The sequence below is a fragment of the Propithecus coquereli genome, unplaced genomic scaffold, assembly GCF_000956105.1.
Source record: "Propithecus coquereli isolate 6110/MARCELLA unplaced genomic scaffold, Pcoq_1.0 Scaffold51, whole genome shotgun sequence".
Classification (NCBI taxonomy): Eukaryota; Metazoa; Chordata; class Mammalia; order Primates; family Indriidae; genus Propithecus; species Propithecus coquereli.
In genome coordinates, this window is record NW_012150952.1 from 5,084,897 (window position 1) to 5,099,382 (window position 14,486).

The 14,486-nt window shown below is 37.0% G+C and overlaps 1 protein-coding gene across 1 annotated transcript in view; it reads left to right on the plus strand.

The window, feature by feature from the left end:
- The window catches only part of DTNA (dystrobrevin, alpha), a 413,314-nt gene that overhangs the window by 208,422 nt on the left and 190,406 nt on the right, over window positions 1–14,486 (plus strand). The window contains exon 2 of the mRNA XM_012656596.1: window positions 6,436–6,564. The gene's annotated coding sequence lies outside the window, so the exon portion shown is untranslated. The remainder of the gene's footprint in view (window positions 1–6,435; window positions 6,565–14,486) is intronic.

A 14,486-nucleotide genomic window follows, 5' to 3' on the forward strand; every position in this document is an offset into this window, starting at 1 on the left:
ATGTTAATCTTTCTGCCTTACTTGGAATTAATTTCCCCCCTAATATTTTAAAATTTTAAAAAATTGCCTTTTTAAAAATCAGTTAGAATAATCTTTGATGCATTTTTATTTAACCCTCAAAATTTAATTTAATTCGACCAATTGGGTAGTTATACTGACATGCAAGAGACAAAAAGCTGGGCTTCAGCAATCATTTTTTTGACCTGATCAGCAAAAATATGTTAATCTTTCTGCCTTACTTGGAATTAATTTCAACATGGAGACTTTAAAGGTTTAATAAGGCCATCGCTATGGAGTGGCATTTCTCTGTACTCAGTTTTAGTTACATATTGTCCTACTTATATTAATAAAAGGAGACTTTCATCTAAGAAAGCTTAAGATACTTAAGTTTAGGGATTGTGTAAGTAAATGGTTTCGCAATTGCATTTTTTTAAAGATACAAAATGAGATATCTGCTCTCCTCAGAAGTCTATCCTGAGAAAGTGACCTCTATTTTTCTGATATTTTGGGATACTTGGGTTTTGTACAGTAGAGATTTCTATAATAAAAAAAGCATTATTATAAAAATAAAGTCATGACCTACTGCTTTACCCTATAATGCAGCCGAAATGTGTCCTGAGCGAATGTGAGTGTGCATAAAGTACATGAATAAAATAAAGAAGCATTCAGTGACTACTTATGTCCCATATCTTCATATGTGTTATATCCTTTAATTAGAAAGTTGAATAAAAATAATCTCATAGGTATAAAAAGAGAAAGTATTTTATGCTGAATATGTATGCATTGCTAATAGCAGAAGCATACAAAAAGTTTTAAAAACTTGAAACAAAATTATATGTAGTTTATAATCCCTCAACTCCATGAAAAATTATGTAGTATGTGATATGTACACACGTGTGTATACAAATGAAAGTAAATGTATAAAATCTTCATAGGGATTTCCTCTGGGATGAAATATAGGTGATATTAATATTCTTCATAATTTATCATATTTTCTACATTTCCTAAAAGGAAAGTTATTTGATTTTTTAAAAAAAAACTTAAAAACTGTAAGTTTCTTGTCATCTCTTCATCTATTTTAATAAAACTTCCTTTTTCATAAATATTAGCATATAAACTAATTATCTTTACATTTCTTATTTTAAAAAAGAAAAAATATTATGAGCACTCGAGTAAGTTCTTAGTGATTGTACTCTTTTGCTGAGGTCACCCAGGTACAGTGTAAATCATTATACACATTATAACCAGGAAAATGACTTTTTAAAATGTGAATATCCTCTGGGCCAGCAACTACCTTAACTTTGTCATAAAATGCAACAGAAAAAAACACAAAGGCAGCTCCTTGGAGGAAAAAAGTACTGTGCAAGAAGCAGAGCTGAGAAATCCTTTAAAAACCATCTTCTTCCTTCTCAGTACCTTCAGAACAGTTGACTGAACACTCAACTAAGCTGATATTGACAGGCAAGTTGCCATATTATTTCTTAAGCATTCCCGAATGTCAGCAGGTCTTTGACTTTGTGGTGTAAAAAATTCTATGTTCACTGCTGAATGTCTGCGTCCATTCCTTTTGACAGCTGTTTTGCCCAAATGTTGTTTTCTCTGCTCTAACCTAAGTGATGAAGTATGATCTTTTTATCAGTTGGATGAAATATCAAGAGTAAAGCTGAATTTTCTACTACTATTTTATACTATACTACCTTCTTTCTGTCTTGTTAGGTGTTGTAGGGAGTAAGTATTAAAGTAGGCAACAGAAAAGTGAGGCACAGCAGTGGCCTGTTTAAATACCTAGATTCCTAGAATTGTGAAGTACGCTCATGTTTGCAGTCCACATCGGTGGACTGTGATGTGATGGAGAGGAGTTACACATGCACAACTCCCTCTAAGATTAGATTAATTTCTTGCCCTTCCGTGGTGGCACCACCCTGAATCTGAACAACTAAACTATCACAGCTACAGCCCCTTTATCCTAGAGGTTGAAGTATAATAACATTCTGTACCTTTAACAGGAAATATGTGCAGACATCTACGATCTTCCTGATCTCAGACTGAGCTGTGTCAGCAAGAACAACTCCTTGAAATAGAGAGAATGCCCAAGTGTCCATGAGCACTAATTCTGTCTCCAGCTTTTAAGTGTCCAGAAAGTCCCATTTCCCAGCAGTGCTGTCCCTGAGTCTGACTTAATCAATATCCTTGTGTCTGGGCTGATTCTGAGTTTAGTCCAAGGGCCAAGATTCTCAATCTATAGCTTCCCAAGCCATTTTGATGTTCTTAGGCCAATAACTAATAATCTGGTGAAATTATCTAAATATTATGCTACAGCTCTGTGCAGAAACCAGGTGTGAAAATGTGAGCTTCATGTTTGTCAGTTTTCCCACCATCAATCATTTATTCAAACATTTAGCGAGGATTACTATTCATCATTAAAGATGATGTGCTAGAGATGATTAGGAAATAAGCAAGATGGTCTCTGCCCACAAGTTGCACATATTCTTAGATAAGAAAATTCATGGTCATTTCACATGGTAACAGGTGCAACTTTGAAGGAGCTCAAAAAGTGGTGTGACAACACCAAGGGCTGGAGCATGGAGGGCATCTAAGAGTACAGCTGGGAGGTGCAGGAAGATAGTCAATATGGTATGTAGAGATGGAGAAGGCTTCAGAAGGGAAATTAGGCCTACTTTGTACAACTCCAGAGGGTCTAGATGGGACCTGTGGTGAAATTACAGAATAGTATTAGGAGAGAGAAAGTTTAACCAACTTGACAAGGGTTTCTTAACCTCAGTGCTATTGACATTTTGGAATGGATCATTATTTGGCAGAGGAGGGTGATGGGGGGATGTCCTGTGAATTGTAGGATGTTCATCAACATCCTGGCCTCTACCTACCAGATGCCAGTTGTACCTACCCTCCCCCCACAACCAAAAATGTCTCCAGACAAATATCTCAAGGAGGTGAGGGCAAAATCACGCTTGATTGAGAACCTCTGGATGAAACCAATACCCTCATTTTACTAATGACAAAACTGAAACCAAGTTGAGAATAAATGCTTGCCCAGCTAGTTAGTGTCAGAGACATAAATAAAAGCCATCCTTCTGATCCCAGCTCTTCTCCTTTCCATAAACCAGAAGATGCATTAGGGATCTTTCAGACCTAAGTTTTGTGTCCTCTTCCAGCCTCTTCCTTGTTGTAGAGGATCTGCCTGCTGCTGTGTTTGCAGAAAAGGGTTAACAAGAATCCTGAGGTCAGCTTCTTTCACTGGGATGAAACCCTAGCATGTAATTTGTGAATATGGCAACATAGCATCACTCATAAAAAGCAGGACCTATGAAGGTGTTTGGAAACCAGAAGATACATCAGGTATCTTTCAGAACTAGAAAAAAATAATTTTATGCTTCGTATGGAACCAGAGAAGACCCCGTATAGCAAAAGCAATCCTAGGCAAAAAGAACAAAATGGGAGGCATCAATTTACCAGACTTCAAACTATACTACAAGGCTATAGTAACTAAAACAGCATGGTACTGGCACAAGAACAGAGACACAGACCAATGGAACAGAACTGACAACTCAGATATAAAACCATCCTCATAATCTTTGACAAAGTAGACAAAAACATACACTGGGGAAAAGAATTCTTATTCAATAAATGGTGCTGGGAAAACTGGATAGCCACATGTAGAAGCCTGAAACAGGATCTGCACCTTTTACCTCTCACAAAAATCAACTGATGGTGGATAACAGACTTAAACCTAAGGCATGAAACCATAAGAATGCTAGAAGAAAACTTTGGAAATACTCTTCTAGACATTGGCCTAGGCAAAGAATTTATGAAGAAGACCCCAAAGGCAATCACGGCAACAACAAAAGTAAATAAATGGGAACCGATCAAATTAAAAAGCTTCTGCACAGCCAAAGAAACTATCACAAGAGCAAACAACCTACAGAATGGGAGAAAATATTCTCATGCTACACATTTGATAAAGGACTGATAAATAGAATCTATTTAGAACTCAGGAAAATCAGCAAGAAAAAAATCGAACAACCCTATCAAAAAGTGGGCAAAGGACATGAACAGAAACTTTTCAAAAGAAGACAGAATAATGGCCAACAAACATATGAAAAAATGGCCTACAATTTAAATAAGACTTTAAAGAAAGTAATCGTTTTCTATTCCCACCCAATATTCGTGTGAGAATTTTGTTTTGCAATTGTCCAATAGGAATAAGAGAGAGTAGGATTGATGCCTTTAATACACTAGCAGCTTGGGAGGCTGCCATTCTCAGGTTTAAGAGTAGAAAGAGTTATGGGTATTTAGTTCTGCATACTCTAGAGTTGCCATGTGGAATAGAAGCCAAGAGTGGTAGGGATGCATCTGCCTCAAGATTAGTCAACTAGTTTTGATCACTGGTTGTGAGATACAGGCTGAAATGGAAGCCACCTCTTCATGGAAGAGGAACAGCAAAATCTAAAAGCTGACTTATGATTAAGATATCATCCTAGGTGCAACTTTTCCTAATCATAGATCCTAGTCAAGGTGTCAACCCAGGCCTCCCACGGGTACTTCAGCACAGCATCTCTATATGAGCCTTGTCTAGTCTCCCTCCTAGTTTACTGTCATCTAGGGTAACCCAGGCGCCTGGGCAAAAAACTAACATGCAATACACCCTTCCCAAGGTTGCCAGGTAGAGGAGCAACAACTAGCAGCAAAATCCTCTGAGGTCCCTCGGCCAACACCAAGGGATTTCTTGAGTGATTTTATATTGCCAGGTAGAGTTGGATAAATTTATCTATATGTGCTAACTTTATTATAGACACAGGTATAGCCTTACAGAAAAGTATGTATGATCATGTAAGATTTCCATTATTTCCTGGTTCTGTGGGTTGGAGAGCTGCATTCATGAAGGGAAATAATATTTTTAAATATATTACTTATTCCCAGACGCATAGGTCTAATCTACTCCAATCCCATTTTTTTTAAAAAAACATGTATTTTAAGAAAACAAAAAATATCTTAAAGTACTATTGTTGTAATAATACATTTAATTCAAAGAATGTCAAATACATGTATGATCCTAGAATCTAAGCACAGAGAAAACTGATGGGTCATAATGTAACAGAACAAGGGTTAATTGTATAATGAAAATTTCTTTATCTCCTATTAAACAAATCTCTCGTAATAACGAACATACCTGAGAACTTGGATTAGAGGAAGGAAGAGATGTTGTTAGAGAATTTCCTTTATGTACCTACAATCATAGGATGCCTGAAGCCAGTCACAAAGCTGAAATAATCATTGTGGTCATTTTAGATAAGCTGGGTTGAAGAAAACAGTTAGCAAAGGAAGTTAGGAAAGGAAAGGGTTGGAGCTGAAGGCAGAGGCCACCCATCACCCATCAAGGGTGCAGAGTGAGGTTTCTCCTACCCCTTCCCGTCCACCCGCTCTGCTGCCAGATGCCTTCTTCTCCCCTTGACTTTGCTGTGGCCTTCCTCTCCATTCTTTTCCTTCATCTTAACATGTGATGTCTTTGGCTTCAAATTTTTGTTTCTTCACATCATCTGGGATAGTAATATCCAGCCTGTGTGTTGGCCAGGAGAAGCAAGGGGAAAAGGGGAGGTGGAAGAGAAGGATGCTGCGGAAAACTGGCTGAGGAGGGAGGGTGGGTGCAGTGCTTGGGCCTCTTCCAGGAGAGGGACGGGAGATCTCAGGCCTTGGGCAGTGCAATCTAGAGCTTCTGTGTTTCAATTGTCATCTGTTAAGTTTTCACAGAAGGCAAAAACTTACAAGATCATTCATCTTTGATAAGAAACATTAACAGCCAGTTTTGTGAACTATTTACTATGTATATGTTATTACTGCACAACATAATAAATCATGTGGATTAGTAAATAACATTAGGTTGCCTTTGCTGTAGTGCATCTACTTCAATAATAGGGCATCTACTTTGCAACTGGTCGAGCTTAAACCATTAGAGGAAATGTTGGTCTGAGGACTCTGACCTCAACAGTTATTTCCTGGGCTTTAGTAGAAATTATAGTGATACAACATTCCAGAAAGTTATCTACTTGGAAAAAATAGAAGATTCCATGTTTTCTCATTCCTGGGTTTTTAATCCACTAAAAACAAAGAACTACATCAGGAACCCAAGGTTCCAAGCAACTCTCTGTCACTACCCAGCTGTTTCATCTTGGACTGTGGCTTCATCCCTATGAGCCTCACCATCCACTTCTGTGAAGAGACTTCTAGCATAAGGGTCTATTTTTCTAAATATTTCTTATAGTAAGTGAAAACCAAAGTTCTGAGTTGAACATTATAAGTCATAAGGGGATTTGTAAAATATCCTATGTTCTAGATCTGCCAATTATGGATTCTTGTTTGTGTAATAAATATGTAAGTGTGAGGTACTTAGCTAAATAAAAGTATATGTTCTCATTGCAGATAAATAGGATTTCCAGTCCCTGGATGAAGTGCTTGGGAAGTCTTTAAATGTCATTCTCAACTGCCATTTCAAAGAAAAGAAAATAGATGGTTTTGGAAAGTTCATGCTGTTTCTTCATTGAATTTTAGGTGAGTGTGTTTAAGACGAAGAATTTAAGATGGACATTGAACTGTTTGCCTTCAAAGTGTTCTCCCCTTTGCATGAAAAGAAAATAAATTTAAATATTATTTTCACTTTTAGTGAGATGCCAGACAGTGAAAGACTTGGTCTCTGTACCTTGTGTTTATTTCTTGTTATTATTATCAGAAACCCTCTGAACTGTGAGGCCCCAAAATCTCATCCTGGTTTCTATTAAGCAAATGCCATAATACTTCATTCTATTCTAGAAGGTAACTCATTTTTTTAATATAGAAAATGTATATAATGTCACAGTAGTAAACCACAATGAGACAAAACCGTGTTTTAATGGAATAAACAAGAGGAAAATTTGATGGTGGTAATGGTCATTTAGTCACTAACAAGTCTATGTATGAGAGAGGGATAACTTTCCAGATGCTGCCTTTTGGAAAATTTTATATTGCTTAGAATTAAAAGCAGGACATGGTTAAGGTCAGGTGCACTAAAATTTTAAACTTCTATGTACAATTAAGCACACACACTCAAACTCACACACATTAAGCTTTATTTTGCCAGGCCATAAAATGGATGAATAAATATATTTTACATCATGATATGTAATTGCCCTTCCATGCTACAAAAGACAAGAGCCTAGAAATTGGTTCTTTAATATCAGTCTGAAATATGCCATTGTCATTTTTCAGCAGAACAGAGAGGAATGGAGAAATTGAGTGATGGCCATATTGAGGAAATTGTGTGGCTTTCCACTCCTCCTAAGTTCAATTTTCAAAGTGTGGTTTTATTATCTACTTTGAAGAAAGGTGATTTTCACTACACCAGAATATATACCTATATTTACAATTCTGAATAAAATAATGCAACTGACAGAGCATTGACCACTGTCTGAATCTAGTCTGAAAGTCAGAGATTCTTTCTTTATATTCTCATTAATTTCAAAATGAAGGTGAATAATTCTTCCATAACCTTAAGGGTGCATAAATCTGGTTTATTGAGATTGGATGTAGAACTAAAATGGTAATTTTATTTATTTACAAGTTGTTTGCTGAATGCAGTCCCAGGAGCTAAACTTAGTGCCTATCAAAAATACCAGTAAATCAATTTGCCTGCTGTAACAGTTACTCTAGAAGGGAAAATGAAAATGAAAAATTTATTTTCTGAACCCTTTAATTTCCAATTGTGCCAATTGTTCCTGTTTTTACTGTTGGGCCATTCCTTGCCCTGCCCCTTCTCTGTTTGCTCCATAGGGACTGACCCCATGGGCTGTGTTTTCCAGCCCCAGCCTTTCCTCCCTCCCACCCCTTGTCTTCAGCTTCCCCCAGTGACCTTGAACCCTGATCTCCAGTAACACCACCCCTTCCCTTTATCCCCTGAGAATTGTGGGTGGTAGTGTCTTTGGCTTCCTGAGGCTGCTACTTTTCAGTTTGATTCACTAGCCACAGTTTACCTTTCCAATTCTTCCATCATCTGTGTAACCATTTCTCTGGATTAAATTCTATCATTTTAAATACTTAGAATATATTCTCTTTTCTTAGTTGGATCCTAACTACTCCATCAGTGCTGCATTAATTTTTAAAATTTATTGAAAGAAAAGTGAACAGGAATTACATGCTTCTCCTTAGGAAAACAAAGGATTTCCATGAAATATGTAAATGTAAAGTTGGGTAGGTTTATTTTTTTTTTTTACTTCTAAAATACTTTATATTAAGACATTGAGATATAACACACATACACAAAAGGTCCCAAGTAAGTGTATAGCTCAGTGAATTTTCACAAAGTGTATACAACCAATCAGATCAGGAAGTAGAACATGACCAATGCCCCCAGAAGTCCTGCACATGCAACCTTCCAAGGCTCTCCTCTCACAGAAGAAACCACCATCCTAGCTTATCTGACCAGTAACTAGTTTTGCCTATTCTAGAACTTCATCCAATGGAATCATACAGTGTATCTTGTAGTACTGGATCATTCTGTTTTTTCTTTAATTAGTAAACTTTATTTTTTGGAGCAATTTTAGGTTCACAGAAAAACTGAGTGGAAAGTACAGAGTTTTCATATATCCCCTCACACACACAACCTCCCCCACCGTCAACATCCCCCACCAGAGTGGTACATTTGTTACAATCAATGAACCTACATTGACACATCATTATCACCCAAAGTCCATAGTTTACATTAGGGTTCACTTTTGCTGCTGTACATTCTATAGATTTTGACAAATGTAAAATGACATGTATCCACCACTGTAGTATTGTATAGAATAGTATCACTGCCCTAAAAAATCTTCTGTGCTCTATGTATTCATCCCTCCCTTCCCCCAACCCCTGGAAACCACTGATCTTTTTACTGTCTCCATAGTTTTACCTTTCCCAGAATGTCATATAATTGGAATCATATAGTATGATTTTCAGATTGGCTTCTTTCACTTAGTGATATACATGTAAGTTCCATCTGTGTCTTTTCGTGGCTTGACAGCTCATTTTGTTTTAGTGTTGAATAATATTCCATTGCCTGGATGTACCATGTTTTATCTCTTCACCTGCTGAAGGACATTTTGGTTGTTTCCAAGTTCAGACTATTATGAATAAAGCTGCTATAAATATCTGTGTTCAGGTTTTCGTGTGGACATAAGTTTTCAGTTCATTTGGGTAAATACCAAGGAGCATGATTGCTGGATCATATGGTGACAGTATGTTTAGTTTTGTAAGAAACTGCCAAACTGTCTACAAAAGCAGTTGTACCATTTTGCATTTTCACCAATATGAATGAGTGTCCTCTTGCTCCATATCTTCTCCAGCATTTGGTGTTGCCAGTGTTTTGGAATTTGGGCATTCTAATAGATGCGTACTTGTCATTTTAATTAGCAGTTCCCTAATGATGTTGAACCTCTTTTCGTATGCTTCCTTGCCATCTGTATATCTTCTGTGGTAAGGTATTGGTTCAGGCCTTTGATCCACTTTTTAATTGGGTTGTTTGTTTTCCTATTGTTGATTTTTAAAAATTCTTTGTATATTTTAGCTAACAGTCCTTCATCAGATTGTCTTTTGCAAATATTTTCTTTAATTTGTGGCTTGTCTTCTCATTCCCTTGGACAGTGGTTCTTTTGCTAACACTGAAAAAATTATAACTTTATATATTTAAAACCATATTCTAAGCTATACAGTATTGTAGCATTAATGTGTCGCTGTTAACAAAATTATTGTCAACTTTCCCATTTTACATATCAAATTAGCAGGAAGACTTTTTAAATTCTCACATAACATTCCAAATATGATTTTTACATTTTTAATATTCTCATTTCAGAAGCTGTGTAAGCACCATGTAAGAACTTCTTCTTTGGGCACCAGTCTCATTCTGGCATTCACATTTAAATCTAGAGCATCTGGTTCATTTTATCATTGATCTTTTTACCTACAGTTGAGGGATCTGAACTCTTATTTTTAGTAATGGTTGTTTGCTACTTGAAGATGTCTTATGATCTGAACATTTCACATTTCCTGTGATAAATACTCAATATATTGGAGAGCAATGTGATCAGGATGCCACTGTCTATCTTCCTTACAGCTAAACAATTCACCCTGTCTCAACAATTCCATTCACTCTAAAGAGCTTCCTTGGTATTAAAGTAGCTTTTCATTTAATCATTTTGGTACTTCACTTAGTTATTTTAAATGTAAGTGCCTTGCTATTTTCATTTCCTTCTCATTTATTTATGTAGACATTTCCCTTTTCAATCTTTTCTCAGAGGTCATCGCGACTGCTCATCTGTCCATTTTAATGTACTGTGGTTATACTCAAAAGGACATGGTGTCCCTTCTACCAACAATTTTCATCTATTCAACCAATGTTAATGTTGAACCTGAAGTGCTTAATTTAGAATCCTTTCGGACAATGTGCAAATGCCATCATGAGCAGAATTACTTGGACTCTTTCATTAATCCTAAAGTTGGAAGAAACAGGGATAAGCAACCTTATGATGTGGTTTAAAAGACAGTGAATAACTGAGGTTCCCAAAACAAGTCTTCTCCTTCGTTTGCTGTAGCTCTGAAAATTCTAATCATTAATATTTCTCTCCAGCTTATGGAAATCAGATTTTATAAATTTTTATTTAAAAAAACACCCTTGGGAAGAAAAATACATCCATTAATAATATATACTACATAACAAATAAGTCTAATAAATTAGCAAGGAAGAGATCCCCGAGGCAATGGTGCAAACACTCAGCTTTGGAAGGTTTGCTGCACATAAGTGGGAGGAGGCTACTGAAATAATCTCTTTGACTTTATAATGTTGCCTGGTGGGTCAAGGGAAATAGAAGACATCAAAGATAACCCAGGCCGAACGAATCTTAATGTCATCTTGGGGGAGAGGAGTAGGAAGAGTGGAAGTATTAGAACTAACACTAATGAACAACATTGTGATAGGAGATTTTAAATCACTGGTACCTAAATAGTGCAGGAAAGTGCTTTAAGCACGATGTAGTCTGCAGCACTTCTGCAGAGCCACGATGGATGATGTGAAAAGAATCAAATGTGTTTAGAGGTGGAAATCATCTCTTATCCGTCTTTGTATCCGTAAAAACTAGCACAGTGCTTGGCACACTGTAAACACTTTCTAAATAAAGGGTTGGTGAGTAAGTGCGAAGGCACAGGCAATGCTGGCTAATGCCTACTGAGTTCTTAGTTTATGCCAGGCATTGTTCTAGGTGCACAAATATTCCATCTCATGCTCAAACAGCCCTATGACATAGGCACTATTATTATCTACTTTTTTAAAGTTTAGGAAACTGGGGTCCAGAGATCTTGGTTAAGTACTTTAGGGGTGAAAATTAAATCCAAACAGTCTGGTTTCAGATTCTGAGCACTTAATTATTATGCTCCACTACCTCTTGTGTAAAATAATCACCAAGTAATTTTAAAACAGAGATGCAACATTTTTATTATTTAAAATGTCCTGTCATTCCAGAGCACACCTGTATTAAAAGATCTTGCCCAAATCTTGAACAGCCTCATTTTGAACACTATTCCCTCTTTTCAGTGTTCTTTCTCTCGTTTTAATACATGGCTGCCCAAATCAGCTGCCTAACTTATATTCACATCTCATCACTTCCATTCTTCAATGGTTTGTTCTGACTATTTTAAAAATCCCATTGCTCCTTTTATAAGATTTGCTTTAGAATGTGTAATCTTGAGCAGCAAGTTACTTAAGCTCTCTGAGCCTCAGTTTCCCCACCTGAAGAGATATGTCTATTTGGTTTTAAGGACTAGGAAATAATATTCATAAAACAACAAAGCACAATTCCTGATACATGGTAGGTATGCAACAAACAGTAGACAATATGATCTAATTACCCTCATCCACTTTGGTCCCAAAGACAGTGTTGGCTGCCACATCATCAACTGCAGAACAAACTGTGCCCTGCATTCCTTAGCACATCATAATACAGGCACAATGGACCTCTTGGGTCTCACTGCCTGTATCTGCTCTTAATCAGTTGATCTTTGCTAACATAGGAATATTTTGCCTTTTCTATGCCGTGCTCTTCGTGCCTTTGCTTTTGCACCTGATGCATTTTCTACCCAGACTCTCCTTCTATCCACATTCCTCTCCAAATCCCCCCATCCACATGCACCCAGGTACTCTTCAGTGACTGCAATATGCTAGTCATCTTTCAAGATCATTGATAAACTCCTCTTGGATCAACAGTTATCAATTCTATCTCTGAATCCACATAGCCCTTTGGGCCATTTTTAGAAGATCAGCACCTAGTGTAGACAACAGAAAGAAAACCAACTGATATGGTTTGGATGGTTGGCCCCTCCAAATCTCATGTTAAAATGTGATCCCCAGTATTAAATATGGGGCCTGGTGGGAGGTATTTGGGTCAGGCAGGCAGATCTCTCATGAATGGCTTGGTGCCCTCTCTGCGATAACAAGTGGATTCTCACTTTATTAGTTCCTGGGAGTGCTGGTTGCTTAAAAAAAACTGGCACTTCCTCCCTCTCTTGCTCCTGCCCTCACCATGTGACACGCCTGCTCCCCCTTCACCTTCCGCCTTAACTGGAAGCTCCCTGAATCCCTCACCAGAAGCAGATGCTGGTGCCATGCTTCTTGTACAGTCTGCAGAACCGTGAACTAAATAAACCTTTTTTCTTTATAAATGATCCAGCCTCAGGTATTTTCTTTATAGCAACACGAATAGACTAATACACCAACCTTCATTCAGTAACTCACAGCATCATGTTATAACTTCTCATGTTATCTATATCTCTCTTTTCTTTGAATTTTTCATCAAGGACAAATGCCAGGTCTTTTCTCATCTTTGAAAGTCCCTTACCAAGCTCAGAGCGGTCTTCCTTTCTGGTTTTGAATGCAGTATAGAGGGTCATATTTTGAAATACGCTTGAGCGCCTTCAGTGTGGTAAAGATTGTAGCACTTTATCCAGCCATTGCTAGTGAAAGGATAGCCCCATTGCAGGAAAGGGAACCCCACAGACAGGCACCAAAGCAGATGCTCCATAAACATTATCTTGTTTAATCTTCATAATAACCCCTCAAGTTAGCTATTATTATCCCTGTTATTCAGAGAAAAAAACTAGGGTTCGAAGAGTTTAGGTAACGTGCCAATGTCATATTTCTGGTAAGCAGCAGAACAAGAATGTTAGGTCTTTCCACTGCAGCAAACTGCTACTCTGAAAGAGCTTTCCAGTTTAATCCTTTAAGAAGAATATGTATGTTAGATAGTGTTAGAATTTTCCATTTAAAATATTTCCTGAGGAGTAAGCTATCTATAACTCCGCAGATCTTTTCTTATTGGCAAATAAATTTACGTTTTATGCTAAAATTGGCATTATTCCTATTCAATAAGGGTTTAAAAATGTAGTACTTTGTGGTTCTGAGTCCTATTTATGCAAAAATCTTATTTATTGATGTGCACGTAAGCCTGGAAATGATGATGTCTAAAGCCGTAGACTGATAGAATTTTAGGGCTAAATCTTACGTAGAATCACCACTGGAGCTGGGAATTTTTTATGGCAAGGATTTCTGTCTCTCTTCCTTTTTACTCCTTAAGAATATTTGTGAAATGAATATTTATGACTAATTGTGAAAGGATATGTTTAGGATGCAAAATAACAATTTTCCTAGACATAGTGATACTATTAGCATGTCTTAAGGAAGTATATAAACATGATCTGAATTTTTTTTATTGTACTGTTCAAATACCATACCTAAGAATAATAATTTACATGAATGAAACTTAAAGTTTCCAAAAATCAATCTTCTGAATTTATTTTAATTGCAAAAATCAGTATCCATAGAGAAGGGCTCCTTCCTTTTGTGAAAGATCTTAAGGATGCATAGGCAGCATTTATACCTATAATGATCGTCATTCATCTTTAAATATATATTACACATCTCTTATATTCCCTGCCTCTATGCTAGAAACCTAGGAGTCTGAGATAAAGTATAATTATTCCAAATTATATCCTAGTTATATGTATCATAGATTATGTCTTTGAATCATAGAATTGAAGCATCAGAAAAGGTATTTCACATCATTTAGCCAGACTCCCTAATTTTTCATTTGAGGAAATTAAAGACCAGAAAGGTTAAGTTCTACCACAATAATTAGCAGGAAAGCCACAAGAACCTGTATAAGTCTCCTACTACCCAGCAACTCTCCACAATACAGCAAACTAGTTAACATTTCCTATATTCTTTTTGTTGTTGTTGTTGTTGTTGTTTTTTGAGACAGAGTCTCACTCTGTTGCCCAGGCTAGAGTGCCGTGGCATCGGCCTAGCTCGTAGCAACCTCAAATTCCTGGGCTCAAGCAATCCTTCTGCCTCAGCCTCCCAAGTAGCTGGGACTACAGGCATGTGCCACCATGCCCGGTTAATTTTTTCTATATATATT